The sequence below is a fragment of the Petaurus breviceps genome, unplaced genomic scaffold, assembly GCF_028583685.1.
Source record: "Petaurus breviceps papuanus isolate PSGF00001 unplaced genomic scaffold, PetGlider_PUasm1.0 569, whole genome shotgun sequence".
In the NCBI taxonomy this organism is placed as follows: domain Eukaryota; kingdom Metazoa; phylum Chordata; class Mammalia; order Diprotodontia; family Petauridae; genus Petaurus; species Petaurus breviceps.
In genome coordinates this window covers 5590-16608 of record NW_027186385.1, presented here as the reverse complement: position 1 = coordinate 16608, position 11019 = coordinate 5590, and positions in this window count along the sequence as shown.

The following is an 11019-nucleotide window of genomic DNA, read 5'->3' as shown; positions in this document are numbered from 1 at the left end:
CTTAATTCGTGTAGCTGGAGCAGGAGCTGGGAGCTGCCTCCCTGTGAATCCAGGTGACAGCTGGGTGAATTCAGAGAGGACCTGATCACAGAAGAAGAACCTCAGAGTCTGGAAGTCAGTCTCCCCTCAAGATGAAAGGACCTTTACTTAGGTACTTAGGCTGGCTGAGGACATCAAGACAATGACACCCAGGGGTGGGAGACCTTTGTGCTTTGTACTTTGTACCACTTAAGGATGATTGCCCCTTAAGAATGATAGAGTTAAGGACTTACTGACTGATATCTTTTGTTTAAGACTATGTGGCCACTTTAGTAATAAGTTGTGTTATATCATTGTGAATGTGAATCTGTGAGTGTTCTGTTGTTGAATAAATAGAGAGTTCATTATACTATGTGATCAGAAACTTAAAAGTTATTCACAGTAGCAGTCCTCAGGAGAGCTGCCTGTGTGTGGCTTTATACCCTCACATCTATCAGATTGGCTAATATGACAGAACAGGAAAAAATATATAAATATTAGAGATAACATAGGAAAACTGGGACACCAATACACTGTTGGGGGAGTTGTGAACTGATCCAATCATTTTGGAGAACAATGTGGAACTCTGACCAAAATGCTAGAAAATTATGCATACCCTTTGACCCAGCAATACTACTACTAGATCTATATCTCAAAGTGATCAAAGGAAAGGAAAAGAAAGGGTGAAAAACCTATATGTAGAAGACAATTTATAGCAGGTCTTTTTGTGCTGGCAAATAACTGGCATTTGAGGGGATGACCACGAATTGGGGCATAGCTAAACAACCTATGGCATATGGTTGTGATGGAATACTATTTTGCTATAAGAAATGTTAAGCAGGATTATTTCAGAAAAAACCTGGAAAGACTTACACGAGCTGATGCAAAGTGAAGTGAGCAGAACCAAGAGAACATTGCACCCAATAACAACAATAACATACAATCAACTCTGAATGAAGTAGCTATTCCCAGCAGTACAGTGATACAAGAGAATCTGAAAGGACTTATAATGAGAAATACTATCTAACTCCAGAGGAAAAGTAGATGGAGTCTGAATGCAGATGAAATCAAACTATTTACATTTTATTTTTGTGTGTGTTTTTTTGTTTGGTTTGGTCTGGGTTTTCTTTCATAACATGACTAATATAGAAATATGTTTTGCATGATTTCTTTTATACATATATATATATATATATATATATATATATATATATATATATATATAATCAAATCGCTTGCCATTTCAGAGAGAGGGAAGAGAAAGAGAGAGAATTTGGAACTCAGAAGTTTAAAAAATGAATGTTAAAATTGTTTTTGCATATAATTGAGAAAAATAAGTATTATTCGAAAAAGGAATAAATCTAAGCACTCTGGTCTAAAAAGTGAAATAAAATAGTGTCAGTGTATAATGAGAATGCCCATTTCTTCAGCCTATTTCTTCTGCCCTCACAGTTTGCCCACTTTGGACAGGACTATCTACACTTGAAGTCTTTCCAGCAGGAGAAAATGGGCTGGCTCTTCATTTTGTTCCACAGCATTTTGCCGTCTTGTGCTACCAGATCATAAAGAAGAGATCAATGCTCTGTTGTCCTCCCTGACAAGTTGATGATCATAATGGATTGTATAGTGAGCCTACAAACTTGGGGAACCCCTTCAGTTTCTGAGATTCAATGGAACAGATTTATCCCACTGGACCAGGTTGGTGACCAAATCAGAGGCCTCTCCAGAGCCCAGTAACCAGCATTTCTGTTTTCTTTTAAAATTAATTAACTTATTTTTTTTAGTTTTCAATATTCACTTCCATAAGGTTTTGAATTTAAAATTTTCTCCCCCTCCTTTCCCTCCGGCAATCTCAAGGTATAGCATACAATCTTACATAGGCTTACATATACATTAATATTAAACATTTTCACATTAGTCATGTTGTAAAGAAGAATTCGAACCAATGGGAAGAACCACAAGAAAGAAGAAACAAAAGAAAACAACAACAAAAAAGATCAAATACTGTGCTTCCATCTGCATTCAAACTCCAAATCTCTTTGTCTGGATGCAGATAGCATTTTGCATTGTGAATCTTTAGGAGTTGCATTACATCCTTGCATTGCTAATAAAAGATAAGTCTATCAAAGTTAGCCATCACATAATGCTGCTGTTATTTTGAACAATGTTCCACTCACTTCACTCAGCATCTGTTTGTGTCTTTCCATGTTTTTCTGAAGTCCACATGCTCATCATTTCTTATAGCACAATTATATTCCGTTCCACTCTGTTCAATCATTCCCCAACTGATGGGCATCCCCTCAATTTATAATTCTTGGCCACCACAAGAGCTGCTATAAATATTGTTGTACATGTGGGTCTTTTATCCATTTCTATGAACTCTTTGGGGTACATGCCTAGAGTTGGGATTGCTGGGTCAAAGGGTACACAGTTTTATAATCCTTTGGCCATAGCTCCATATTGCTCTCCAGAATGGTTGGATCAGCTCGTAACTCCACCTACAATGCATTAGTGTTCCAATTTTCCCACACCTTCTCTAATGTTTATCATTTTCCTGTTTTGTCATGTTAGCAAATCTGATAGGTGTGATGTGATACTTCAGAGTTCTTTAGATTTGTATTTCTCTAATCAATAGTGATATAGAGCATTTTTTCGTATGGACTATGGATAACTTCATTTTTTTCCTCTACAACGCACCTGTCCATCTCCTTTGACCATTGCTCTATGGGGAAATAATTTCTATTCTTGCAAATTTGACACATTTCTCTATATATTATAGAATAAGGCCTTTCTGAGAGACACTGGCTCAACAAGCTTCTCTTCTAATCTTGATGGTGGTGGTTTTGTTTGTGTAAAACCTTTTTCAATTTAATGTAAGCAAAATTATCCATTTTGTATTTTATAGTGTTCCCTGTCTCTTGTTTGGTCATAAATTCTTCTGTTCTCCATAAATGTGACAGCTAAACAATTCTTTGCTCTCCTAGTTTGCTTATAGTATCATTCTCTATATGGAAACTGTGTATACATTTTGACTTTATCTTGGTATTTGGTGTAAGATGTTGGTCTATGCCTAGTTTCTGCCATACTCTTCTCCAATTTTCCCAGCAGTTTTTGTTAAATAGTGAATTCTTACCCCAGAAGCTGGAGTCTTTGAATTTATCAAAAATTAGATTACTATAGCAATTGGCTGTTGTGTTTTGTGTACCTAATCTATTCCACTGTTCCACCACAAGTTGCATTGATGATGCTTCACTTGCGCAAAAAAAAATAAAATTAAAAATCTTATTCAAAATAATCTGAATATTTAAATTATTTGACTATTTAAAATAATCAAAATTATCAATTTAACTTCTCATAACTACTCTTTTCCTAAATTTTGCCGACCTAGATGCATTTTTTAAGGGTCAAGTAACTTTCCTCTTCGCCATCCCTTGGAACTATTGCACCTTGAACAAATGTACTAGAGTGGAGGAATGTATCATGCCAAGAATCAATTTATGCTTAATAATTTATTAATTCATGAGTTTTTTCCTTGGAATTTTAAGCCCCCAGAACACCTGAGAGAGAGGCAAGTCCAAGCACTGCCACTGCACTGAGCACCATCTCCCCACAGCCTCTAAAGGAGAGGTCAGAGGACCTTGAACAGAGGCACTTTGGGAACAACAGAGCTTCATGAACCACCCCACCTACTTTCAGGGAAGTATCCACAGCCATCCTCAGGGGGACAGACCATTTTTAAAAAATTACCCACTTTCCTCCACATCACCAGCAGCAACTGCTCACCAACTACCACCAAGAGAATGACAACTGCAAGGGACAAGTGAGTAGCGACATCCCTCACAACAGGGCTCCTATGGCTCAGTCATCACAGCCATCATCCATGGGAGGAACACTTGTGAAATAGGCTTAGCCATCCTCACCAGCTAACAAGCTGCTCCCCACAGCTCAGAAGAGCCAACCGAGTAGAAGCTACAAACACCAACCCCAAAGGGAAAGACAGGGAGGCACCAAGGGCCAAGCAGGTCAGAGGACAACCAGCACCTTGACCAGTATCTCCTCCAGGATCATGGGGACAATGGTCAGGAAGTTTGAACCCAGAGCTAAAGGAACAGCAACGCTCCCAGCCAAAGGTCCGGTGTCACAAATCCAAGACACAGCCTGGTGGAGACGGAGCCTGACAGGTGGTCCTGCAGATGCTGCCGTCACAACTTAGGAAGGCCCAGAAAAGAAGGTTCTCACCCCCAAAGGCTTCAGCTCTGTGAAATGGAGACCTCCACAAAGTGATGATATTTTTATCAGTACAAGGGGAGGTAAAGAAGCATGATCATCTGCTTTGCTGCTGCCCCCTGAGGACTATGGGACCTTTCCATCTCACCTGCAGCTGAAATCCTGCAGGAAAAGGTGAGCTCCTGCAGAACAGGACTGCCTTCATTTTCCACCTGGATATCTTCTCCTCGTCATGGTGGTAGTAGAGTAAACATCTAATAAGCATTTTTGTGTCCATTCATTCCTTTTAGTTATTACCAGATTCCTCTGGCAGAAGAGGGAAAGGTAAAGACTTCTTTATCAGAATCTGTCCATCTCTATTCTCCTTGTTTACACACGTGATGCAGTCTCCAGGAGGACAGGCATCACCTTCAAAAACTGACAGAACAGTGACCTAGAGACCTAACTTTGATGTATGTGTTGATGACATTGTACCCTTTGGGGAAACTATAAGAACGTGAGAACGTGAGAGAAGATGTAAAAGTGTAGGATCAGCCAGAAGAAAATGGTCAATGACTTTAATGGACAAACCCTAGAGCCTGACAGACACTCTATTAAGGGTTTTGGACACTTTCTATCACAATGAGGTGTGAACACATGCCCAGTGTAGACAAAAGTCCCTGACTTGACTACATTCAAAGACCCTTGAGATCTCAGGACTTTGTTCCAATTCTTCACCATTCATTGAAATTGATGGTGCTATTACCAAACCACTATATGTCCTCCCTTGACCACATATATGTGATTAAATTGTAAGGAAATGGTAGAGGAAGCAAATTTTTGTCTAAAAAATGAACCAAGCTTGTGAGTGATTATTGGAGAGAAAGAGAAAAAGCAGCTTTCTGGACTTGGTCCCTTCCACACTCAGACCCCAAGGCTCTCCTTTCCTGAGCCAATCCATCCTTTCCTCCTCTGGGCATATACTGGCCTGGAATCCTGGTGGGCAGCAAGCAGGGATTTCTCTGACTGGGGGACCCCTAAGAGGGGCTTAAAAGGGTGGGATGCATTGGAGACAGGAAGTAGCACTGTGGGCCTACCTTAGATCAGGCACTGATGGGATGGGGAGCCTGGGGGTCTGAGCTGGGTAATCAGCCCAGCTGGTTGTGGCTATGGCTGTTCTGTCCCCTGGGATCATTCATGGGTGATATCTATGCTGGACTGGGCCAAGAAATCCCAACACACCATGCCCTCCCCCTGAAAGGCATGCTCTCCCCATGGACCGCAGAGTTATCAAATAGTGAAAGTTAAGAAGAACCTGCATAAGGCCCAGAATTACATTCAGCCCCTCCCACCCAAAACCCAACCCAGGCTTCAGGGAGAGGATAAGAGGGCCTTGGAAGAGGTCAGACCAGCTGTGTGCTCTTTGGGGAGCAGAGCTCTTGGGATCTCTGAATCATGGCCTGTGCTCTTGTCGATCTCTTACTGCTCACTGTCAGCTCAGGTCAGGGCTGCCCTCAGAACCCGCCTTGTCCTGCTCCCTCATGCCTGCCCTTGGACTCTCTTGGGGGGGAATCGCCAAACACCTTCTTCTTTTCCTCTTATTCTAGGACATTAATGTGTGTCTGTGTTTCTAGGGTCCTTCTCCCAGCTTGTGCTGACTCAGTCGCCCTCCATGTCTGTGTCCCTGGGAGCCACAGTCAGGCTCACCTCCACCTTCAGCAGCCAGCACAGCAGCTACGGTATTGATTGGTTCAAGCAGAGCCCATGAAAGACCCCATGGTACCATGTCTGTCAATAAGAACAGAGATGGAAGCAGGGGCAATGGGATCCCTGATCGCTTCTTTGGCTCCAGCTCTGGAGTCGACAGATACTTGTCCATAAGCAACATCCAGCTCGAGGATGAAGCCCATTACTACTGCGGCTCAGGTCATATCTATGAATCACACAGTGATACATTCAGCAAGGAAGTGAGACAAAAGCCTCCCCTGCCAGCCCAGGCCCAGCTCCACACCTGGCCCCAGGACTCTGACCCTGAACCTGCAGGGCTGGGCCTCTGCTTCTTTCTGTCTCTGTCTTTGGCCCACTCTCTATATCAGTCTCTGGGTCCCTTTGTCTCGTTCAGTACAGAAAAGAGGTCACACCTAGAGTAAGGGACAGAAATGGGCCTTGAGCCCAGATTTTCTGAACCCAGAACCAGTATGGCCCACCTGGGGACTCTGAGGAGCCTGGTCCCTAGGGAGGGCTTCAGCTGGGCCTCCAGGGTTTGTGAGAGGTCACAGAGGGAGGCCCTGCCATGATCTTATGCCACAGCTGGGCCTGTTTGCTCTCACAAAGGACAGTCTGTTTGTCTCAGGTGACCCTTGGACACTTGGCTGTGCTCAGAAGGCCATGGCCACAAAGTCAGGCACTGTGCTCAGCTCTGGGAATATGAAGAAAGGCCCGTGACCATTCTTGATTTCAAAGGCCTTACAATCTATTGCGGGTCTGGGGAGACAAAAGGCCAAAAACCATGAAAAACACATGGTAGACGCCCGAAAGTGGAGGCAATGGATGGAGGGAAGGTGGTCGAACTCACAGGGACTGGGAAAGGCTCCGGGAGATGGAGATTTGATGAGGACACTGGAGGAAGCCAAGGAAGCAGACAAGGAAGGCAGGGCCTTCCAGGCATGGAGGCCAGCCAGGGAAATGCTCTGACCAGGGAGGTGGAGAGTCTAGGAGGAAAAGCAGCCTGTCTGTGAGGAATCCCTCCCTGAAGTTCCCCAGGCCTGTGCCTCTCTTCAGTTTAACTTCTCTCTAGCTGTCCACTCTGGGCCTGTCTCACCTGCCCTGTCTTCTTGCCCCCACTGAGACCTGGATCCCTCCTGATGACACAGCCTCCCTGGACACCCTGTCCAGCCCTGGCTGCACTGTCCCTCTTACCCCCTCACTACCTGATCCTTGTGAGGGAGGTGGGATTCTCCTTGGCCCCACAGGCACTGCCAGGCCTCCCTCTTCCCCCATCACTCAGTAACCTCACCTCCTCTGAGGGGAATCAGTCACTAAGTCAAAGTTCTAGTGGCTGGTTTCTATTCACTTCTCTGATTCTCTCTAGTCTTTGAATCCCAATTTGGCTACTAGTTTTCAGTCCCTGGATAGCCTGGCCATGGGCTTGGGATACCAGTTCTCTGCTTGGTACATGTAGTGGTGTAAGGGTTATGGGATTTAAAGATCTTCCATGCCCCGTTGGACTGGCTGACGTAGCAGGAAGGGGCGGAGCAAGAGGAAGCGGAAGCCAAGCTAGCGTTCCTGCGGTGGCTGGCGGTGGTGGTGACGGCGGCAGCAGCAGAGGCAGTGGCAGCGCGAAGCCCTTTTTGAGTTAGGACTGCTAAGGACTTTCTGCTAAGGACTCCTGCTGAGGACTGCCAGGGGCCGGAGCTGCTGGGAGCGCGCTTCCAGGACGCTGGGTGGTTGCTGTGCTTGGGGAGAGGAGGACCTTTGCCTGAGGTAGCCTGTTCTGTTTTAAAGGCTTGAAAATGTGGGTGCTTTCTACTTTATCTACCTGTGCCAATGTCATAACTACTCTGATGGCTTTCACTTTCTGGTTTTGGGACTCAGTCTTTTGGTATCTTAATAAATTTTCTAGTTTATTTCCTCATATGGCAAACATGACGTATTTTGTAATGGATAATTATATCAGCATATCTGTAATCTCTATAGGCATTGTGAATATGGCATTGCTGATACAAGTGGTCATCCCCTGTGTCCTCTGAGATCCTTACAAGCTCAGAGCCGGGTGAGGCTCTGACCAGGTTTGCTGTCCAGCCTCTGTCAGGACCCTCATCATCAGTGGCCTCCTCAGAAGAAACCAAAACCAAATCTCTCCTGGGAAGAGCTGCCAGACTGACCAGTGTCACTCCTTAAAGACTGGGCCCATTCTAAAGCCCACCCAGGTCAGGCTGCCCTGGCTCTCTCTGCTTCCAGGCTATGACATTAAAGGCCTGACATGTGTTCTGCCCATCTCTCATCCCAGCCTCCCTGAGCCCAAGATGGCTGTCTCCCTTTGGGGTGTGCTGTGTTCAGGGAAGACTGGCATGTCAGAGCTGATCATGCACCTTTGGAGTCCCCTTGATTCACCTGCCTCTCACCTGGGCCCCAAGAAACTGTAGCATTTTCAATATCCACAGCCTCATAAATGATTTTGACGATGGGCAAACGCAGGATGAGGGGAATTGAAGACTCCCAAACTCATTAGGGAGTTAGGGGAGATGGTGGCCATCCCAAGCATGTGACAGCTTTCCTGGGATAATGTCCAGATATCAACAATTTTGCCCAATGGCCAAGAAGGGGTGAAGCAGGTGCTGGGGACCACCTAGAGCTTGTCTAAGCATTGAATTCACCAACGTCATCCAACGCATCCCCAGGCATCACCATTTTCTTCCACTGGAGTGATATGACTCTGGAATTGAGTGAAGACAGTGACTTACACACAGCTCAACCTCACTTAAATCCAATACATGCACAAGTCAAGAGGCATCACCCTCTCACTTAACATCTTTACCTATCTCAAAGTCCTGTGGCAATGGGCCAGTGACAAAGATGGGTGTACAGATACAGCAGGATACCAAAAACTTCATGGAAAACCCTGCAGCAAACACTAACATTGAATAGAGGATATCATTGTAAGGAGAAGAGACAGGATGTGACAGTGATAAAGGCAGCGTGTGGCCCACAGTTCTGGACGAGTCAGAGACTTGTCTTTAACAAAGTAAACATCTGTATTCAGCAAAAACAGTCAGTGATCTGAGCCCAAGATACAAGGACGACCAGAAGAATCAGTGTCAGCAGATTAGAGAGCTTCTCCAAGGGAGCTGAGCCAACACGTGGTCGACAAGAGTGAAGCAGAAAAGGAGTGAGCAGCTTGGCAGAACCAATAAGCCAGAATAAAAGCAGAGATTCCCTTGAACTTTAGGGCTGATCTGGAGACAGGTGGAGGTCAAGACTGATGATCAAGACTGACAATCTTCCCTTCCCTCAATGACCACTTTGGATTTATGGGGAAAACGGAAGCAGAGAAGAGAAAATATGGAGGAGGAAGAGGGAAAGTGGTTAAGGCAGAGTCTCCACAAGAAGTGAGGAGGGAAGTGGAGAAAGGAGAAAGAAAAACATAAATAGAAGGGAAAATAGGATGAAGAGAAAGATGCAGATAGTAAGCATAACTGTGAATGTGAAAGGGATGAACTCTCCCATAAGATACAAGTGGATAACAGAGAGCATTAAAAAACATAATTCTGCAATATGTTGCCTCTCAGAAACACATTTAAGCAGAGGGATACTCACAGAGGAAAGATAAAAGAGTGGCACAGAATCTATTGCGCTTCAGCTGAAGTTACAAAAAGCAGGGGTAACAATCTTGATCTCAGACAAAAAAAAGCTAAAAGAGATAGAACTAAAAGAGATAAGGAAGCAAATTACATCGTGCTACAGGGCACCATAGACAATGAAGTAATATCATTACTAAATATATATGCACCAAGTGATATAGCATGCATACTCTTCGAGGAGAAGTAAAGGGATTTACAGGAAGAAATAGGGAACAAAACTAAACTACTGGGGGACCTCAACCACCCCCTCTCAGAAGTGGATAAATCTAACCTCAATATTTCAAAAAAGAAATTAAAGAAGTGTATAGAATTGTAAAATGTTAGATATGGTAATTGTCTGGATAAAATGCAACGGGGATAGAAAGTAATATACCTTTTTCAAATTTGTACAATGCAACTACAGGGAAATCGACCATATATTGGGGAATAAAAACCTCATAATCATATATAGAAAATCAGAAATTTTTAAATGTATCCTTTTTAGATCATGATGCAATAAAAATTACAGGTAATAAAGGCAATGTAAAGATAGACTGAAAATTAATTGAAAACTAAATAATCTAATCCTAAAGAATGAGTGAGTCAAACAACAAATAATAGAAAATAATGAGTAATTTCATCCAAGAGAATGGCATTAATGAGACAAAATGAGAAAACTTATGGGATGCAGCAAAGGCATTTATTTCAGAAAGTTTTATATCTCTCCATTCCTGCATGAATAAAATAGAGAAAGAGGATATCAATGAATTGGGCATGTAACTAAAAGAGCTATAAAAAGAACAAATTAAATATCCTAAATTAAAGGCTAAAATAGAAATTCTGAAAGCAAAAGGAGAGATTAATAAGATTAAAATTAAGAAAAATATTGAACTAAAACTAAAAGCTGGTTCTACAAAGACAAAATGGATAAACTTTTGATTAATTTGGTTTTTTTAATGTAAGCCAAATTAAAAGTATCATATATGAATAGGTGGCAACCACCAGTGAAGAAGAGATTAAAATAATAATTACCAATTCTTCTGCCCAACTGTATCATAATAAATTTGACAGTTTTAGTGAAATAGATATCTATAAAAATATGAATTGCTCAGATGAACAGAAGAGGAAGTAAAATATGTAAATACACACATCTCAGAAAAAGAAATTGAACTAGTCATCCATGAACTCCCTAGGAAAAAATTTCCAAGACCAGATGGATTTGCAAGCAAATTCTATCAAACATTTAAAGAACAATTAATTCCAATACTATATAGACTATTTGGGAAAAGTGGCAAAGGAGACCTACCAAATTCTTTCCATGATACAAGTATGGTATTGATACCTCAAATGAGAAGAGACAAAACAGAGAAATAAATTATAAACCAATTTCCCTAATAAATATGGATGCAAAAATTTTAAATAAAATATTAGCAAAAATATTACAGCAACTTATCAT